Genomic DNA, 12,392 nt, shown 5'->3' with positions numbered 1-12,392 from the left:
TTCAATGATGAACTTATTCCTACTTCTACAAGAGATATTTCAAGGTTTTCCCATTCCAAATGAAGAAAGGAATCTAAACCCAAGTCTAACAAGGAAATTTGAAGCCAAAGATGAGCAGAAATCTTCTCTATATAAGGGAGCACGAATTTACAAGAGAAGAGAGTCTCGGGAGCACAATGTAGACGCCTAAGGAGCGGAGACGACTCATCCATCTTCCCTTTCTTTTCCCTTCCATTCTTTTTATGTTTTTTCCTATGTTTTACTTAGTTATCTTTTGTTAAACCTTTTCTAGGGTTAGGATGATGCCCTATCATAATTGTTTATGTACTTTGATGTTTTATTGATGGATTTTTAGTTTCTTTATGATGAATGCTTAATCACTATTTGAATTGATGCTTTATGTTTAAGTTTTTTGATTGATCACCTTAGGGCTTTGCATATAGTAATTGGAAGACAAATTTGAAGCAGAGATGCAATATAATTTGATTAGCTTCTTGTGATTAAGTGTGGTAAATTACATTATTACTTGAGAAAGACTAATGGTTTGCTTGATTCCCTTGTTTTCTAAAGCGTAATGATTCTTGCATGTTAAATTTATACCTGAGAAGGATAAACTGCATAGTTAGGATATAAGATCTTTACCCGAGAGGGAGAGCATCATACACTTAAGGAAAACTATGGTCTAGAGTACCTGAGAAGGACTTAGATACGAGAATTATCATCTAGAGAAATAAAAGAATCTGTTAATTACATTGAAACATAAATAGGATTGTTAGTGGTTGATTTCGAAACCCTAGGTTTTATCATTAGTTGTTTGAGCAGTACTAGGACCGACACCTTGCAGTGTGACGGATTTTTGTCCCATTTTATTTTTTACTCGAAAGAAGGGATGTCCATATGAGTTCTTTAAAACACGGATCATCATGTCATGACCGGGGTGCCCTAGGCGGTCATGTCAAAGCCTGTATGAGTCAGTGTCCCACATTTCATTGTTGGTGACAGCATAGGATTCAATGATCCGAATCGTAGTGAGGTATAGTCCACTAGATCGACTCATAAGTTTCTCTAAAATGCGTTTCCTTCCACATTTATTAGAGATAATATAAATGTATTCAAGTCCATTCTCACAGTATGTTTTTACATGATAACCGTTGGCATGAATATCTTTGAAACTTTAACAAGGTTCGATTAGCTCTTGGTGCATATAGAGCGTCTGTGACTTTAAATATATCTCATATTCTTTAGAGTATTTCTATTTTAGTAGAATGATAATCTTTTCATTCTAATAATTTTTTTTCCCTAGATGTATTGCTTTACATCTTTATAGTGCAATTTCGAACCATGTAAATATGTGTAGTAAATAAATTTGAATAAATTCAATGCTTCAGAATAAAATTCAAAATTTATTAATAAGCCAACGATAATCAAATCAAGGTCTTTGTTCAGAAATCTAATTCATCAAACCATTATTGAAATAAACTTTAAGACTAAGTAATAGTCTAATTAAAAATGAGGCATTATGCCTTCACAACTGTTTTTGGAAAATAAAATAAATAAAGCAAATCAGTCAAAATCTGGGGCAACAGTTGACTGAGCAAGTTCCTTGTTGCCATTAAAGTCTGCAATTGTGAGGTTGACGTCTGGGTCATGGCCTCCTTCTTCCATATAGTGAGCCTCTTGTTCTTTAGACTCCCTATATCTCTTGTAATTGGCTGCTACTCTGTTGTTTGCTTGGCAGTTCTTGTACCAATGTCCAATGACTCCACACCTATAGCATGGTTCATTGCCAACTCTATCCTGTTTGACTGAAGGGTTCTTAGGTGCCCTTTGCACCTTGTTTCCATGACCACTAGGGCCAGCACCACCATCTCTGCGCCATACATTGGGAGGGCCTCCATGACCCATATCACGACCCCCACGTCCCTTGCCACGTGGTGCATTGTTGCCACGTGGGTAGGGATCAACACGTCCAACCCCCTTTGTATTGGGGTTCTTTCCACCTTTCACTTTGCCATAATTAGCCTCGGGAATTTTCTTTGTCCCAACAGGCCTAGCATTGTTGTTCAAAAGAACCTCATTATGCCTCTCAGCCACTTGCAGTAGGTTGATCAGCTTATTGAATGTTGTGATTCTTTTGTAGTCATACTCCAGCCTATACCCCATGTAAAAGTTATGCGCCATGAGTTAACGAATGCATAGAAATTTTATTTTATTTTATTTTATTTTTTCTTCTTAAATGGCATTATGATGAATTAAATTCTGATCAGCTATACATGGCAGAAACTTATAGCACTTATTATATTAATTTTGAATAGATAGGATTGAAAACCTATTGCTTAGATTAAATTATTGTTGCATAATCCTCGACTGATGAAAACCTCTTGCAGAAGTAAAGGAAGCAAATTAAAAATAGAGAAACAAAAAAGAATAGTTTTCTTGATTGCAAGGGGTTAAGGGTTTTGTTCTATCGGCGAGAGAGTCACTTTGTCTTTCTTGGAAACTGTAGAATTGTTAATTCATGGCCATTAAGAACAACAGTAGATGAACTGGATAAACTAATATTTTTTTTGGTCTGAAATGGATAAACTAATATGTTCTCACCTTATTTGCTGATGAAGGACTTTCAGATTAGGTTGCTTTCTATTGGATTTCTTATTATTATTATTTTTTTTTTTGAATAAGGGAATTATCTTTATTGATTGCAATTAGCATAGCATGGTACAATCAGATTTTAGGACATCAAGAATGCAATCTGGGGGTACATCAGCCCATATTGCACTATAGTTGTCTTCAAAGGCCAAACTAGCCAACCTATGAGCAACTACATTACATGTTCTAGGTGCAAAACTGATTCGCACCTCTGTTCGGGCACTTAATGCCTCCTGTATGTCATCAATAACAGCAGCAAACTCCACCATGGCATACTGTGGATTAGCAATCTCTTTGGTTGCCTCTAGGCAATCTGTTTCAAGCACCACTCCTGGAGTTCGGAATGACTGCAAGAACAAGAGACCTTGTTTTATGGCCAGCAGCTCTACCTGCTTCGCAGCAGCCACATGTGCTATCGGCAATGCAAATGCAGCTTTGAAATGTCCATGCTCATCTCTCAACACCCCACCAAGACCACCTCTGTGTTGATTGGGAATAAAGCTACCATCAACATTTAATTTCCAATTGCCATTAGTATCCGGGCACCATTTCTTTTTCGATTTTGCAGTTTTCAGTTGCGACTGCATATTGGCCTTTTTGTATTCGTCCAGCCAAGACAATGCCCCAAAAACTATATCATTGGAAGTCTGAGCCATACCATGCCAAAACTTGGTATTTCGATTTTTCCACAGTGCCCATAAGAGCATGATCAGTTTCTCAAAAGTGTCTTGCTGCATACTAATCGCATGTTCATAACACCAGTCCTTAAAAGTAGTAATTTGAGGTGACGAGCATACCAAATTAAAGGGAGGAGCAGTAAGAATAGCCTTTGCTGTAGGGCATTGGCAAAAGACATGCATATTGTCTTCAAAACTGGCTGAACACAGTAAGCAAGTCGTGTCACCTTGGAAACCCTTCTTTAGAAGCGCTGCTTTCGTTGGGAAGAGATTGTTGCAGGCCCTCCAGATGCAATTTTTAACTTTACCGGGGACTTTTGTCTGCCATAAACGCTTCCACAGAGGGCAGAAAGGGTCTCCATTGGATGTGGACGTGAGAACATGACTGAGGACTGTGTCACGAGCTATCCAATATGCTGATTTTACCGTGAAGAAGCCATTTTTCTCTGGCCTCCAATACATACGATCACGAATATGTCTTCGAGCCAGAGGTAGACAGAGGACTTTGTGAGCAATATCCTCAGGAAGAACTTGTCTCACAAGGCTATCTTTCCACGTTTTCGTAGATTCATCAATGAGGTCAGAGACCAAGTCCAACTCACAATCTCTCGGCTTGTGAATGAGATACTAGGGGCAATGAGGGATCCATCTGTCTTGCCATAGCCGAATGTCTTTCCCATCTCCCACATGCCATGCAATCCCTGCTTTCAAAATAGGTCTGCCTTGCAAAATACTTTTCCAAGAGAACGAAGGAGTATCTCCTAGCTCAGCCTCCCAAAAATCTGCATGAGGATAATACCGAGCTTTAAAAACTTTAGCAACAAGAGAGAGTCTTGATTGGAGATTAATCTCCAACCTTGTTTAGCTAACATAGCTAAATTATAGGCATAAATGTTCTTAAATCCCATCCCTCCTTCATTCTTTGAAAGACACAATCTTTCCCAACTCCTCCAATGCATTTTCTTCTTTTCCATAGTGTCGCCCCAAAAGAAAGAGGCACATAGCTGGTGAATGTCATCACATAAACCCTTGAGCAATAAGTAGCAATTCATGGCATACAAAGGCATGGTTTTTGCCACAGCCTTAATTAGAGTTTCCTTACCCGCCGAGCTCAGGATCTTTGCCTTCCAGTTGATAAGCTTCTTTGACAACTTTTCTTTGATGTATCCAAATTTTGCAGTCTTGGATTTACCAACCCTGAGCGGTAGCCCAAGATATTTGTCATGCTCCTTCGCGTATTTCACCTCTAGGATACTGGCTAACTCGAGCTGTTTTGAATGCTCAACATTTCTACTAAACACGACACTACTCTTTTGAAAATTCACTTTTTGACCCGAGGCCCTCTACTAAACACGACACTACTCTTCTATTGGATTTCTTATGTGCTCATAAAAAGGTGAGAAATTTGATCTGTCATAATGAATTATTCCATTCAAGGGTGAAGGGGAGTTGGTAGCTCTAAGTTTCAGCTTTTATTGGTTTTCTTGTTTTGTTTTCTGGGTTCGTAAGTTATGCATACCAACTGTTTGATTTAAGTTCTGATTGAAATTCTATTAACTATTCGCTGATGCAGCTACTTGTTTTTTTTTAAACTGAAATTTTCTGTATCATGATCATTTAGCTAACTACAAGCAGCTGTAACCTTTAATATACCTTAATATTAATTTTTTGTTTGAGGTTTTAATTTTTTTTTTTTCTGGACTAAACCTTATTATAATTTATGATGTTTTGGGATTGAGATTTATAATGAAAAATTGTAGTGGTAATTATTCTATTTATATTTATTTAAGGTTTATTAATGCCTTTTCGAATAGTGCTTTATTATCTATCATTATGGATTTTTTTTATTTTTTATTATTATTTTTATAAACAAAGAAGTTGAATTGTTGAAATGGGTTCCGGGTTCGATTTCGGATTTCCAGTTGATCTTGATGGTATAATTGCAAATGGATTTCCAGTTGATCTTCATTATAATTGTTGAAATGGATTTCCAGTTCGATTTCGAATTTCCAGCTTGTGAGCTTACTGATTTTAATCTTGTTGAAATGGGTTCCGGGTTCGATTTCGGATTTCCAGTTGATCTTGATGGTATAATTGGTACATTGCAAATGGATTTCCAGTTGATCTTGATGGTATAATTGTTGAAATGGATTTCCAATTCGATTTCTGATTTCTAGCTTCTGAGCTAACTGTCAAGTTCAATTTCCTTTTGATCTTGATCTTGATTACTTCTTGATTTGAATTAAGGTAATGATACTGATTGATTTGAAGTTCAAGGGTCGAAGCTTCAACAGTTTTGAGGTCAATGCATAAAAGCTTCCGTGACATGGCTATGCTGTATAACTTGCCCCGCATGTAAACAAATTGCGTGCACAACTTGACCTTCTCAAACCCCTCAGTAAAACCTGGGTCAAGTTGCAACCTATGTCTAACCCACTGTCCGTATTCAGACCAAAAGATATCGAGCAGGGCGGAGTTTGAGTTTGATGAAACGGATTCAGAGTAATCAATCCTCACAACTCTATAGTGATGAGGAGATTCCGAAGGGTCAAAAGCCAAGGCAGCACAGAAATGCTCATGGTTTTGGTGGACACAGGCTTTAGGTACGGGGACTTGTTGTGTGGTGATGGGGTTGCACACACAGAACTGATAAGTTCCCGACTTCAATAACAGAAGTAATCCATTGCAACAATCTAGATACTCATCAAGATCATCTTCATCATCATCCAATTACAGAGAAGGTTCAAAACTACAAATCATGATCATAAAGCTTAATTAGCGCGCTTATCCAATGCTTCATATAACGGAGTGTCAGCTAGAGATGGTTTAATGACACCCCAAGACATCCCATCTCACCAGTCCTTTCATCCTCCTGGACAGGGAGTTCAACATCACCAGTATATATTCAGGTCAATGCTCAAAAGTTTCCATGAACATGAGAGCCATACTAAATAACCTGTCAACACAAGTAAACAAAATGTCGAACAATTTGAAACTTTTAAATCCCGAGAAATTTTATTCACACATCCCAAATTTCTAATTACACATTCCACATTTTTTGAAAAATTTTTAATTCCTGATTTATCCCTCATTTTAGCTTTTAATCAAAAAAAAAAAATCCTTCTCATACCTCTGATCTGCGGCAAAGGTGAAGAAAATTCAAGCTCAAGTTATCTTTCAAGTGGTTTTAACAGAATTACCTTTGGTCCCTTAACACCAAGGCTGGATAGGAGTTTCATGAATAATGAAGCTTTTGCTGTTTTTCCAAGAGCTCACGAATTTCACTTAGAAGTTGGAGCCAGTGATCAGTTGCCGTTAGTCCTTGATATTTTAGGAGCTGGTCTTCCAAAAAAATCTGGGGGTAGGCGACGTTTCCTATTTGAGAGTTTTTGGGTTAAGGAAGAAAGATGTGGTGAAATTGTGAAGGAAGTATGGGAGGATCAAGCCACGATTGCCAGTAATCTTATGGCTACATTTAATAAATGTGCGGCGGAGTTGTCTAAGTGGAATAGAGTGGTAATCGGGCATGTACCTAGGAAAATTGCTGTACTGAAAGCCTCCCTTCAGCAGTTTCCAATTGATGTGCAGAGTGACAATGATCGACATCAGCGTATGATTATTAGAACAGAGATTGAGAAGTATGCTGAGATGGAAGAAGCTTTGTGGAAGCAAAATTCTAGGATAGATTGGTTACAGGAGGGTGACAAAAATACCAAGTTTTTCCATGCTTATGCTAAGGGGCGGGGTAAGCAAAACAAGGTGCAAGGAGTAGAGGATGAGAATGGTAATTGGTGTGAGGCACTACATGAAGTACAAGCAGCCTTTATGTCTTTCTTTACGAAGCTGTATACCACGGAGGGATGTGGTAACCTTGACTTGGTACTTGACAAAATTCCACGTCGTGTGTCTAATGAGATGAATACTAAATTGATGGAAAAGTTTGAACGATGGGAGATTGAGGTTTCCTTGAAACATATGGCAGCACAAAAGTCACCAGGGCCTGATGGATTGCCGGCATTATTTTTCAAGAATTACTGGCACATTGTTGGCAACTCTGTGTGTGATTTTTGTCTAGAGGTGTTAAATGATGGCAAGGATATTGGTGAGTTTAATCATACACTAATCTCACTTATTCCGAAGTGCTCAAACCCCAAGCATGTGACTGATTTTAGACCTATTAGTCTTTGTTCCATCGTTTACAAGCTCATCTCCAAGACAATTGCCAACAGATTAAAGAGGTTTCTCCCAGATGTTATTTCATGTACTCAGAGTGCGTTTGTTCCCGGTAGAAATATACAAGATAATGTAATTGCAGCATTTGAGACAGTCCATTCCATCAGAACACAGAAGAACACGGTGTCACCCAAAATGGTCCTTAAATTGGATATCAGTAAAGCGTATGACAGGGTAGAGTGGAGCTTTCTGAGAGAGGTGATGTTGAAGCTAGGTTTTGCACAGGAGTGGGTGCATCTGATCATGCAATGTGTTACTTCTGTATCCTTTTCGATACTATGGAAAGGTCAACCTGTGGGATTCTTCAAGCCATCTAGAGGAATCCGGCAAGGGGATCCATTATCCCCATATTTATTTCTATTTGTATCAGAAGGTTTATCTGGGCTCCTGCAACATGCAGATGATATGGCTCTCATTAACGGGGTTAGAGTGACTCCTAGCGCACCATCGATTTCTTATCTGCTTTTTGCAGACGATAGTCTGTTGTTTACTAATGCAACGGTGCAGGACTGCGTTACTTTGAAGCAATGCCTTCTCCTTTATGCAAATGCTGCAGGTCAACGAATTAACTTCCAAAAGTCTGCTCTCTCTTTTGGACCCAATGTCGCTGATGATGTGAGGAAGGAAGTAACAGAAATTCTTGATGTACCTGTAGTTGACTTTCATGAGAAGTACTTGGGATTACCGACAACCATTGGGAGAAATAAAAAAGATGTCTTCAAGAAGTTGAATGATAGGTTGGACATTCATCTACAAGGGTGGCAAGGGAAGTTTCTCTCAAAAGCGGGTAAGCTTGTGCTAATTAAAGCAGTGGCTCAAGCTATTCCCACTTATTCTATGAGTGTTTTCCAATTGCCAGTGGGAGTTTGTAGGAAGTTCCAATCGAAGGTTAGTAGATTTGGGTGGGGGAAAGGAGGGGATTCGAGAGGCATCCATTGGTGTAACTGGGATAGGTTGTGTAGAAGAAAAGAGGATGGAGGATTAGGATTCCGGGATTTACAGGCTTTTAACCAAGCTATGTTGGCAAAGAAGGTTTGGCGGATTTTCTGGGGGAAGCACTCCTTGGTTAGTACTCTGCTCCAAGCTAAGTACTTTCCAGGTACATGTTTCTTGAACGCGACATTGGGACGTACGCCGTATGCAATATGGAGGGGTCTTCTTTGGGGTAAACAGGTGATTGATAGGGGGACAAGGTGGAGAATTGGTGATGGAAAGCGGGTGAGTATAGTTTCTGATCGGTGGATGCCTTATCCGATTCATTTTAAAGTGGTTAGCCCGGTTCCGCTTTCGGGGGAGCAAAAGGTAGAGTCTCTATTCACAGCCTCTGGAGCATGGAATGTCCCTTTGATTAAAGCTACTTTCTTGCCCCATGAAGCTGAAATGATCCTGAGTATGCCACTTGGTTTAAGGACTATTCCAGACAAATTGGTTTGGCATTACACCAAAAATGGAGTCTATAGCGTGAAGTCAGGATACTGGGTGGCGAAAGATATGCATGATTGTAAAGGGGGAGCTGCGCCTAGTCCGAGCTCAAATCGAATGAAGGAAGTGCTGGGGAGAATTTGGAGAATCAATGCACAACATAAAGTGCGAGTATTTATGTGGAGAGCAATGCAAAATTTCTTGCCATGCGCGGAAAATCTGAAAAAAGGAAGATTCTAGAAGATTCTTGCTGTTGGCAGCGTGGTCACCCTGTGGAGTCGGTCTTGCATGTATTATGGGAGTGCCCAAAAGTTAAAAAAACATGGAAGATGACTTTTCTACGTGGGGTTTGCAAAGTGTGGCAAGAACCTACCTTTATGGATCTTGTGCTCCATGTTCTTTCCACTGCAGTAGGTAATGAATTTGATTATTTTTGTACTATAGCTTGGTGGCTTTGGCGGAATAGAAATCTCTCTCGGCATGGAGAAAAGACAATGGACCCAACTGAGATTACTAGCTTAACTGGTGAGTGGCACAATTGTGGTGTGCATACAGGGGTTTCCGATAAAGCTGGAAATGCAACAGATCTCCGAAATCGAGTGACTTGGACAGCTCCGAGAGCAGGGTCTCTGAAGATGAATTTTGACGGGGCCTGTGATGTGAAAAACGGAGTATGCGGCCTGGGCGTGGTGTTCAGGGATCATCAAGGGTTGTTAAAGGGGGCTTTAGCTGTTCCACAGGTAGGCAATATTCCTCCCAGGTCAGTAGAAGCCTTAGCACTATTACATGGACTCCGCTTTGCGATCCACGTTGGATTCTCAAACCTGGAGGTTGAAGGTGATGCTCTCTCAGTCATCAACACTCTACATGATAGTTCTGATGATCTACGTTTTGAAGGTCATATTATTGATGAAGTTAAGTCTTTAGTTAAGTCTTTTCCCATTTGTAGTTGCCACTTTGTGAAGCGGGAAGGCAACAAGGTTGCCCACCGGCTTGCAAAAGAGGCGTTAAGAGTTAGTCAACCTTTGCTTTGTTTAGAGTCGGGGCCTTCTTGGCTCCATCAGTCTGTCAGTATGGATTTCCATGGCGAAGTCTAGTTGGATCACTATTCGGGTAATAGTCACCTTGTCGGTGTACTTGTGTCGAGTATTGTTCCACAAATCGTTGTAATTTTTCATTATTAATGAAGTTCATTTTGATAAAAAAAACACCAAGTTGCTACTACTATATTTTATTTGTGATTGATTGTTGGGTTTATCATAAATACAATAGCCATTGGTAACTGGGGAGCTTCCTACAATTTTTTAAGATGATTGACTGGTCATTAAATTGTTAATGCCAAATACTGAGGATTTCTTTTATATTTTCATCAAAATCACCTCATCTTTGTTCTTAGTTGTATAACCAATAATTTTTTTTCTGTAAAAAAAAAGAAATAACTTATAATTGTTTTATCAAAAAGAGTCTTTGTTGTAGTTGCAGATGGAGAAGAGAGAGAGAATGGTTGAAGTAAAATGAAAGAGGGGGAAGGGTAGAGAAGGAAATATTGAGAGAGAATGTGACAAAAAAAAATTAAGAGATGTGTATTGAACAAATATTAGAGATGTATCAATAAAATATCTCTTAAATCCCACCGGAAATAGCGGATCGAGTTGCACAACCAATGTTGAACTCACTTTTTAAATTGTGACGAAAATGTGTCTTACAGTTTGAGGTCCGTTGAGGAGGGAGTTCGGAATAATCAATTTGTACAATTTTGCAAAGTTATTTACAAATTAATCTACCTAAAATTGAATACAACTGATTAATTAAGCTCGATCAAAATCAAACCAAACCAAATCACCCTAGCTAATACTTGGCTTGATTTGGCTCATTCACTCCACTAATTCATATTTACATAATGTTTTAATGCATGATTGATCTTAATTAATTAATTAATTATATGTCTATGGTCTCTCCAAGGTGCCCAAGATCGATGGGGATGATGGGGGCACCTTACATCGTATAAAAATGACAGCTTGATTTTGTAGATCGTTTGAGACCGACCGATACTAAAAACTGCATATCGTTTCAAAAACATATTACTCCTCTATCAATCCATCTTATAATACTCCATGATCTGAATGATCAATTGTAATTTCATCTTTCTCCTTTTTTTTTTTTTTTTTCCCTTTGAACGAAGATGATGATGACAATGACGATCAATGATCGACTGTCATTATCACCCTAGGGGTTCAGCCATAGGCAGCACTCCAACGCACCCGCAGCAACAACGACCCTTGACTGGGCGGCTGGGTTGATATCACAGTATTAGCCTCTTAGGTCTTAGAAAACACAATTTTAATTTCGACGTCCTTTGGGTAATTAATAAGCAGCAACAAGCTAGTATTTTTGCTTCTCTTTTATTACATTTCGATCATTAGTACTCCACCTTCGTCATAGCAAGAGGAAAATAGATTAATCCATCTCTGGGAATCACAAGCGTACATTTGATTCGGTGGCTGCTGGAAAGTCAAAGAAGCCGCCTGCCGGAATATCAATGACTTGGGGAAAATGTTTGGAATTAATTAAGCAAGTTTTCATGGTGTCACTGATTGTGAATTTTTGATTCTCTAATATATTAGCCAACGACGGTCACAAATCAATGGATTTGCATGGAAAGATGTCTCTTGTTTTTAAGCGCTGGGCTAGATTCACATGCACTAGAACAGTAGAATAGATAGCTATATAATATATATGTATGTATGTATATATATATGTATTGTTAAAAACAAATGGAATGCTATATTATACACCATTTTTCTTTTTGGAATGATATACTATACACCATTGATAGTAGACTTTTTTCGTGCATAATGTCAGCTTTGGCCTCTCTAACCTTCTCCTTCTATACCCTTTCGAGTTTCGTCTGGTTGTGGGCATTTTCGGGATTGGTCATTCATTTTTTTCTGTTCTTTATGTAAATACATGTTTAATTACGAAAAAGAACTGTCAAAGGACTAAACAAATGTAGTTGCATGATTTCATTATTTGAAAAAAGTTACATGACTCTTCGTTTTTGGTGTAATTTTTACATGTATGCATGGTTTCAGTGACGAGAATAAGCTATGGAATGAGGGGAAAAAGAATTGAAAATAGAAGCAAAAACTGAATTATATATAGTAAAACATTTTCATTTTTTGCTGGGCAACTAAGAAGTTCTAGCTAGACTCGTTCCTAAATCCTAACTGCTAAGTAATAGATTTAAGCCAATGATCTATTAACATTGAGAAGTTTGCTGGTTGATGACAATTGAATGGAAGATGGTCTTTCATTATTCGTATGGCCCTTAGTTTGTATTTTATCTCATAAAAGATTGGTCTTCTTTAGTATAAAAATTGTGACAAGATTCACCCCGTTATTCAAAACCAT

Source organism: Rosa rugosa, chromosome 1 (assembly GCF_958449725.1).
Source record: "Rosa rugosa chromosome 1, drRosRugo1.1, whole genome shotgun sequence".
Taxonomy (NCBI): Eukaryota; Viridiplantae; Streptophyta; class Magnoliopsida; order Rosales; family Rosaceae; genus Rosa; species Rosa rugosa.
Note: the sequence above shows the minus strand (reverse complement) of the source record.